The sequence below is a fragment of the Palaemon carinicauda genome, chromosome 8, assembly GCF_036898095.1.
Source record: "Palaemon carinicauda isolate YSFRI2023 chromosome 8, ASM3689809v2, whole genome shotgun sequence".
NCBI lineage: Eukaryota > Metazoa > Arthropoda > Malacostraca > Decapoda > Palaemonidae > Palaemon > Palaemon carinicauda.
Window position 1 is genome coordinate 151,668,908 of NC_090732.1, and position 7,500 is coordinate 151,676,407.

Genomic DNA, 7,500 nt, shown 5'->3' on the forward strand with positions numbered 1-7,500 from the left:
TATATATATATTATATATATATATATATATATATATATATATATATATATATATATATATATATATATATATATATATATATATATATATATATATGTATATATATGTATATGTGTGTGTGTGTGTGTGCAAACCAGAAGCAAAGACACATACAGACTTGCATGCGTATGAGAGAGAGAGAGAGAGAGAGAGAGAGAGAGGAGAGAGAGAGAGAGAGAGAGAGAGAGAGAGACTGTTTTCTGGTTATACATCTTATTTATAAAGGTGTTAAGTGAATTCTATCAACGTGCATAGAGATCCCAATGAAAACTTAATAAAAAGACTATGTCAACTGCAAGCTATTTTTTGCATCTTTTCAAATAAGGTAGAATATCATTTCATCCTCAGGAGTATTTGGCTTTATCAAATGAAGGAAATGTCAGTCGAGGTACGGCTGGAAGTGACTTGACTAATAACGTCAGTCGCCTTTTACATATGACCTGAGTTTACTGAACCGATTTTAAATATCTTATTGGGACACCGTGTCTTTGATTCCCTATAGATAAGGACAGTCAAACATACGATATGGGAGACAGGCAATAGTGACAGGTGAGATAGGGTGACAGACCAACGCGCAGCTATACACGCTGGCTCTGAGAGAGAGAGAGAGAGAGAGAGAGAGAGAGAGAGAGAGAGAGAATATAAGCAGGAAGCAAAGACGCAGATAGACTTGCATACGCTTGAGAGAGAGAGAGAGAGAGAGAGAGAGAGAGAGAGAGAGAGAGAGAGAGAGAGAATATAAGCAGAAAGCAAAGACGCAGATAGACTTGCATACGCTTGAGAGAGAGAGAGAGAGAGAGGAGAGAGAGAGAGAGAGAGAGAGAGAGAGAGAGAGAGAGAGAGAGAGCACTATAATCACATATTTCATTATGCTATTTTTACTTGTGTTTTTGCACTTAATTTTTGCTTCCTGTATACGAAACTCATACTTGATTTATTGATTGATTGATTAAATATGAATTTATGCATTATGACCCAGCACTGGGGCAAATGGGGCCCTTCAGCGCCTGAGTGTAGTTGAAGTATGATCATTTGACATTATCAAATCAATAGTGTACCTAAGGAACCCCAGCACTTTCATTATGAAGTAAAAGTTAAAAGAGGTAGGACAGCTATGTGGAAAAAAAGTAACGGGGACGGCGGTAAAATAAAAAGAAGGAAAAAGACCGATTTTGACATAGGAAAAATCTAGTTTTGGGTGAGATAGTCATAGTGTCCTGATGGAAGTTCCTCAATGATACTTTTCTACTTTGGATATGTCTGCGAGTGATATACCAGAGAATTCTACCTTAGAAGTATCACGGCGTTCTAACCTCCGGGGCGAATATCCCGAGAGATATCGTGTATAATTCAGGGACGTGTTAATAACAAGCCTTGGTTATCCTTCCCCGAATAGAGTTAACATTGTCTCGAAGGATAAGGGATAGGAATGGATACCTAATAGGAGCTGTTACGGCCCTTATATAATGCCTAGTGAGCACCGCGAGAGGTGCACTAACCCCACTAGCTTACTACTTGGCCATGGTAAGCCCCAAGTGTTTAACGAATATAAGAGGAAAGCAAGAGAAGAATCTTTAACTTATTACGAACAAGGACAAGACACTGATTATATATATTTTTAAATTTATCGCATCTTTGTCCGTACTTCGGACAATACAACATATGCTAACCTTCCATATCTCCTCTCTATTATGTTGTCCAGTCAATGAATTCCCATTTTACAACTTTATTTTGTACTGATTTACTTTCTATTTCAAAGTTATGAATTGGACACATATTCTCAACCAAAGGATACACACGTTGACGCATGTAATAATATAATTGGAAATGAAATCTTACAAACACTTTCAATTTCATGTTAATTGAAATCCTAGTGATGCTTGTTCCTTTCCATCTTTTGATGAAAGATAATATTTCCTTTCCTTTTTTAGAGAGAGAGAGAGAGAGAAGAGAGAGAGGAGAGAGGAGAGAGAGAGAGAGAGAGAGAGAGAGAGAGAGAGAGAGTTTCTAAGAGTTTTGGTAAAATGTTCTTAATTAGATTTTAATTCCAGGTTAGAACATTTTTCAAATAGATATTTTACATCAGCTCGTGTTTTCTTATACATACATTTCTGTGTATGAATTTACACTCTCAAGAAATATATCTATGCCCTTTTTAAACCTCAACAAAAAACAACAATAGCAACAAACAATGATAATGAAAATAACAATAGCTCTCCATCAATGGTTTACTAACAATGCTACATTGCCACTATTAATGTTACTGTAAGCAAAATGTGAATTAAAATTAACAGCAAATAACGACAAAAACAAATATCTGATCGTCAGACTAAAGTTTGAGAGTTCCTGCAAAAATTTTGTTTCTTTAGTGTCTGCAAACTCCACTTTCCTTGTGAGGGAGCCTATAAGTCTACCTGCTGAGTTCCATCAACAACAATTGTCTAGCCCCTCCCTGGTTCTAGCTTGGGTGGAGAGGGGGGGCTTGGGCGCTGATCACATGTATACAGTATATGGTCAGTCTCTAGGGTATTGTCCCAACTTGATAGGGAATTTGCGACCTTTAAACCTTTTAAAAGCTGTATTGCTCTATAATCAAGTTTTGCATTTAAATTGAAACTTTCACTTTTTACTTGAATAACTCTAATCCAAATGAGCTATTTCCCCATTTGGATAAACGTTTTCCATTTAAACCGATTTTTCAAATCGTTTCCGAGACATTCGCAAGATCATTAGAGATCAAATCATGGTCTTCATATCATTAGTACTTTAACGAAGTCAGCCTTACCTCTGCTAATGGAAGCAGCTCACGCACAGGTCATTCGCCTTGACCAGTGCCTTGATTAATGAGTCCCTGTGTAAACATCAGGGCAATGAAATACGGTCTGAGCAAGGAGAATTCATGGGGGTTCATACGGACGTCGGAAATATTAAAGAGATATTTGTTTCAGAAGACACTCTAATGTCTTCGTAATTACTCAGATCTATTTTTGTGTGCATTTCGATTCATAAGTTAAATGCAGGTTTTCATAACTACTACAAGAGCAGAGAAGGTCAGGTCGACTTGGGAAATATTAAAAAATGTATGCGTCTCTTGACAAAAGATCAGTGGAAGGGATACTTTAATGTCAATCTATGGAGCCACGAACCTCAAGAGGATTCTATCCTTCCTGAAGTTTTAATTGTATACTTTTTTCCACAGATTTTATTCTGATCGTAAAATTTAAAGAAAGTAACTTTATTGATTTAAATATCCAGAAAGTAAATAATAGTAGTCGAGCATCAACGTAAAAGCTCCATTCGACAGTGTTTACCAGATAGCTTTTTCTATTGATTAGCCTATGAAAGAGTTAACTAATACAACTAGATCCAAAAACAATTAACATTAACATATGATGTTTTTGCTGTTTGTGTTCAATTATATACATTTTATTCTTGGCTTTACATAATAAATGCGATATATACTTTATATCTTTTTTTTTTTTTTTTTTTTTTTTTTTTTTTTTTTTTTTTTTTTTGTATTACAATAATTTTCTCAATAAGACTTCAGATAAACAAACTGGCCCGTATTCCACGAGTCTAGAGCTTGACCCCCGTTCACTTCTATAAAGCTTTCTTAGTGGTCACAACTACATCGTCAAAGAGAGCTCAGGATATGGGTTTGGAAGATATAGGTTTAAATGTTTAAAGGTCACCCATGAGTGACAAAAGGAAAGTCCAGGGCGATGCCATTGACGAACCCTACATAGGCGACATGTGATCAGCGCCCAAGAATCATCTCCATTAAGCTAGGACAAAGGAGGAACAGGCAACGGCTGATGAGGTTTTCAGCGGGATAGGTCTATAGGCTCCCCCAAGCCACAATCTTTAGCTCTTAAGGACGATGAAGTTGCAGACACTACTGGGAAACTAACGGACTTGGGCAGGACTCTAACTCCCGACCAACAGAATGCTAGACAGGGATATATCCAATAGCATATCAGAATACTTTTGAGCCGCTAGCAACCATTGCCTAACTATATCCAGTTTAAGAATGGGTGGGGAGGGGCTTGGACAATGACCATAGTATAAGTTGACATTGCGTGACATTGCGTAACAAGCGTAATGACTTGTTCTTTGCCTCTACTGTTCGTGATTGATATCAAAACTTGAACTTGATCGGATATCATTTTCAATTCCTTTCACTTTTCTTAAAAATGTCTTAATTTGGATGTCATTTTCAAATTATCTCCTTGATTTTTTGACATACAGTAAATTATCAATAATAATAATAATAATAAAGAAAGCTGGATGTAACCCAGAAACCCATACTATAAAACCACTACTCTTACAGCCTGATTAAAAAGAATAACAATACTAATAAAAATAGTTATCTCAGTATCAATAAAAAGAAATTATCGACAGAAGGGGAAACTTTCATCTAATCATTTATAAAGTCGTTTTCTTCATGTAATTGCGGCCGCAGCTAAACGGCATTAATCCCGGCCGTCGTCCAACCATTTAATTGAATTTCAGGTAATGTTCTCGTCTTATTCATGGGGTCATTAGACTCCCACTGGCAACTCTAGTCATGGGTTTTCAAGTCGTTAAGGTTTTAATTAAGTCTCATTACTCGTCTAATGGAGGTCAGTCACACCCTTGTCATTCTTTCTGAAGAAATATTAGGAATAATGAGGTTATCTATTTTTTTTTTTTAAATGATAGCAACTTCTATAGTAGAATTCGACTTATAAAGAACACACACACACACACACACACACACACACACACACACACACATATATATATATATATATATATATATATATATATATATATATATATATATATATATAATATATATATATATACATATATATATATACATACATATACATATATAAATATATATACATACATATACATATATACATATTGATATCCACACACACTATATATATATATATATATATATATATATATATATATATATATATATATATATATATATATATATATATATATATATATATATAATATATACTGTATACACAAGTACAGTGCCAAGAAACTTTGGAGTTGTGTGGTTTGTGAGAAAAAGTGGAAAAGACTGAAGCTATGGTGAGCAGTGAGGAAGGTAGGGACAAATTAGCCATATATGAAAGTATATGTCTGTTATAAAAATCGATGGAAAATTTAGATACTAAGGATCTATTATAAGTCAGGAGGGAGGGTGTGAGGCTGAAGTTGAGAATAGGATAAAAGCAACATACGGATAGTGGAGGGAGGTAGCAGGGAGTGGTATGTGATTAGAAAAGGACCAATCAAGCTAAAAGTCGAGAAATGAACCAGTGTTGATGTATGGTTCGTAAACGTAAGCCCTAAGAAGAAAAGAGGAAGCAAAGCTTAATAGGAGAGAGATGAGAATGCTGTTCTATGGCTTACCAAATTATCAGCTGAAGAAAATTCAGAGTACAAAACAGAGCCGCTAGATTAATAAAAGGACTACACAATAGGGATAGAATTACCCCTACACTAATTAAATTACACTGGTTGCCGGTAAAGGCGAGAATTAAATACAAGCGACACTTACTAACGTTTGAGATACTGAACTAAAATGAACCAAAATATCTAAAAGAATGCCTGAACAAACTAGAACTAGAAACAAATGTTACCATAAGACACATGAGTGACAAACATAGACTATCTGAACCAAGAATAAATAGTAAATTTGGTGAAAGGGATTTTAGCTACTGTGCGCCTAGACATTATAATAAACTGCCAACTGAAATGAAGGACCTTAAGAGAACAATTGAATTTAAGAAGAAAGTAGACACACAACTTTTCACAAGATCATATGATTTGGAAGATGCTACAATCAAGGAATTGTATAAGTTATAATGAAAATGTTTCGTTAGATGATTGATATGGACCCGATAGAGAAGTAGTTCACTCGACTTCAGTGGAGGGTTGGATTTAAACCCAAAATAAGTAAAGTAAACAAGAAAGTGATTGGGGGAATATCACTGCCCGAAAGATAAGAAAATGATAAAATAAAGAGTGTCACGACTGAGATGATGTGAGCATGTGTTGAGGATGGATGGAGGAGAGGGAGTGTGAGGGGGTTCAAGGAGGGACCTGTTGGTAGGAGAAAATCAAGAGGGAGGCAGACAATTATATGGTGAGATAAGGTGAAGGGTGACTTAATTCGTTCTTGCAGAAATGTCCTGGAAGAATTAGGATAGGGGTTCGATGTTGCTGTCCACCGTGAAAAGCCATACATTTTCGGTATAACTTGTTCCTGCAGACATTCTTCAAGAAACCATTTCTGGTTTTTCCTCCAAAAATGTCTGATGGAATAAGTTACACCGAAAAACATATTAAACTGTACGATTACAGTTATAAGTAAGACATTTATATATATATATATATATATATATATATATATATATATATATATATATATATATATATATATATATATATATATATATATATACATATATATATACATATATATATATTCAGAGAGAGAGAGAGAGAGAGAGAGAGAGAGAGAGAGAGAGAGAGAGAGAGAATTATATATATATATATATATATATATATATATATATATATATATATATATATATATATATATATATATATATATATATATATACATATATATACAGTATATGCAGAGAGAGAGAGAGAGAGAGAGAGAGAGAGAGAGAGAGAGAGAGAGAGAGAGAGAGAGAGAGATGGCTGACCCACTAACGAAATTGAGAAGGGTATAAGGAAACCTCACATATATTCTTTCAATTCACTGCCGAAGTTGAGGCCTCTTGGTAGAAGGGCAAGAATATAATTGCTACATGGCTAGCATATATATATATATATATATATATATATATATATATATATATATATATATATATATATATATATATATATATATATATATATATATATATCTATACATATATATATACATATATATTTATATACGCACATATATACATAAATATATATATATATATATATATATATATATATATATATATATATATATATATATATATATATATATATATATATATATATACATATATATATATATATATATATATATATATATATATATATATATATATATATATATATATATATATATATATATATATATATACATATACATATATATATATACATATACATATATATATATATACATATATATATACATATACATATTGTTAGGTTGTTTGACTGTCAAACAACCTAGTTTCATTTTTTTTATAACTGCCCTCTTTATTTTTGTTAATGTGGGAGACTTGTTTACTTTGGTGACGTTGGGGGTAACAAGAATCAGTCAGGTTTGGGAAGCCAGATGGACCAGTTCTCGTAATGGAGTCGAGAAAAAGCAGCAGACCCAGCTTTGGAGTATCTCCTAGTTGGTGGTGACTTGTCCTTAACCTAGTCCTCGAGGTCGTTATGGATTTG

General features: G+C 33.6%; 1 long non-coding RNA gene across 2 annotated transcripts in view; it reads right to left on the reverse strand.

Annotated features, from left to right (window-relative positions):
* The window catches only part of LOC137645037 (uncharacterized), a 326,177-nt gene that overhangs the window by 84,082 nt on the left and 234,595 nt on the right, over positions 1–7,500 (reverse strand). The gene's annotated exons all lie outside the window — the stretch shown is intronic.